The sequence below is a fragment of the Montipora capricornis genome, chromosome 1 (assembly GCF_036669925.1).
Source record: "Montipora capricornis isolate CH-2021 chromosome 1, ASM3666992v2, whole genome shotgun sequence".
In the NCBI taxonomy this organism is placed as follows: Eukaryota; Metazoa; Cnidaria; class Anthozoa; order Scleractinia; family Acroporidae; genus Montipora; species Montipora capricornis.
Window position 1 is genome coordinate 41715667 of NC_090883.1, and position 2210 is coordinate 41717876.

Genomic DNA, 2210 nt, shown 5'->3' on the forward strand with positions numbered 1-2210 from the left:
GAAATTTTGCTTGTAAACCCGGGCTATCTTTGACCCTCCTGCTAGGGTAACCCTAGCAGTAGGGTTACCCTACCTGCTTGTAAACAGGGCCTTAAACCTGCTAACCGTGCAAAACCTTGCACTTCGGGTGTTTTCACGAGTCAGTCCGCATATTGGCAACGGGCCGGTCAGAAAGTTGGCCTTCTTTTTTCAGGTCCCAAACTTGCACACTGTTAGCCGTTCAAAACGTGTGAACGCAAGGTGGCAAGTTTTTGTCCGTGCAAAACTTTGTCCAGACCCGTGTAAACCGGGTCTCAGACAGACAGACAGACAGCTCCGATGACAATATGGCTATTGCACTTCCCACAAAAACTAAAAGCAACAAGAGAGAAAAAAATCCCGTGAATTACGTTCCATCCTCCTTCTTTTTCCCCATTTTAACTGAGCAAGGAGTTGCGTCGTCCAACACTGAGGTTGTAAACAGATGAATGGTATCTGCCTCTGTAACTTGAACAGGCCCGTAGGCAGGTTTTTTTTGCGGGAGGGTGCCATGATCCAACGAGAAGACCGACAAAACGAGCGCCGGAGGCGCGAGCCTCAAGTGGCGTCCGGGTCATGCTCATCTGAGAAATTTTGAAATAAGGTTTCCTGACACTGCATTTCTTACGTTTTGAAGGCAGTATGATATGAAAACAGGCAGCCAAAAGCGAAAATTACTCAAATTTTTGAACCTCAAAACGGATTTTTTTTGCGCAGACTACTCTACGTATGTATTTTACAGTTTTAGAGAAGAATATCACCACTTAAAAAGAACAAAAGTAGAAATAAAGTTGAAATTCCGTATTATTCATTGGGTTTGCTGCCGCACACCATGATGACCAGCAGAGCTGCTAGTGTAGTCAGTAGTGTGTCAAGCTCAAGCCTCCTACACAAAAAGTCAATCAGAACAGAACTATACTATTCTCACTGGGGGCCATCATGTACCAATGCTCCTTATTCTCTTGAGATTTACGTGGAAAATTTCCGTTCATTTGCTGTTTTATAAGAGAACCCTATTTGCAGAATTTCTTACCATTCTGGCATAAATAGGCATCTTTATCCTGTTTATTCCTCTCTTTGGCTTTTAACGGAAGTTGGGCATACGACCCTCCCACGTCCCCGCAGCGATGGCAAGCATGTTGCCATGGCTCCCAATCTTTCCGCCTCCGGGCTCGCTTCTTCCCATAACTTACTTCTGCCAGGGGCGTTTGGGAATGAGGGCTCCCAGTGATAAATTATTACTATATCTATTTTCTATCAGTTCACTTTTCTTTTAAATTGTTGGTCAACGAAAAAAAAGTGGACCTCCGCAGCCTGTGTGTATGTGTGTGGGTGCGGAACTTGGGAAGGGGGGGGGGGGGGAAGAGGATTTGCGGGCGAACGCGTCACACTCCCCTTCCCTACGGACCTGTTTAAGTTGGTCATTTGTTCACTCGGATTCCGAGTAATAAAATAACCTTTTGATGTTGGAATGGACCACTGAAAAGTCCGCCTTCTTTTCAAAGCAAGTCAGACAAGGCTAAATGAAAGTACTTCGTATTTGGAATCGCTTAGAAAAAAAGGAAATGAAGCGTCCTCCCTTCCTGAAGTGTTGTTGCCATCTCATTGGTCATTTTAGAAGTTATTCCAGCTGAGAACGAATGCAATACACTTACGCACTAAACAAAAATCAAGGCATGTTGTCGGGGTGGTTTGTACACTTTTCCATAATTTCTAGGCTAATGAAATATTTTGTTGTTGTGATCTGTAATTGCTATGATTTGTTTCACACTCATTGAGGTGACCTTTCCGAATTTCTGCCGACACATTGACAGACCTTCCCTATAGCATTTTTAGTGTGTTCTTGGATAGTGTGTTTGCCATTAAATCAAAATAAATAGATAAATAAGCAACTGTCATTGTTCGATTTCCTAATCCCAGTCTTATTCGAGAGTACACCTAGGACCAGGGGGGTACAAACAAATGCTTTATTTCAGTGCACCCAACTAAGGTATACATTGCATGTGTGTAATTATTTTAAGTGCTACAAAAATATTTTTATCTTAGCTTCTTGTACTTTACTGGCTAAATAAGTCACGCGATTCTCTATCTACACAAAGAAAAATAATGCAATTCTGTGCTCTCAATAAATATAAAAATTTACTATTGAATTCTACCAGAAGCCCATGACCGTGTTCAAGGTTATGAACTTC

General features: G+C 42.4%; 1 protein-coding gene across 1 annotated transcript in view; it reads right to left on the reverse strand.

Moving 5' to 3' along the window:
• Positions 1-1971: 1971 nt before the first annotated feature.
• LOC138044388 (polyunsaturated fatty acid 5-lipoxygenase-like) overlaps positions 1972-2210 on the reverse strand; it is a 14406-nt gene continuing 14167 nt past the window's right edge. Inside the window, exon 15 of the mRNA XM_068890912.1 lies at positions 1972-2210. This exon is cut by the window's right edge and continues 1412 nt beyond it. The gene's annotated coding sequence lies outside the window, so the exon portion shown is untranslated.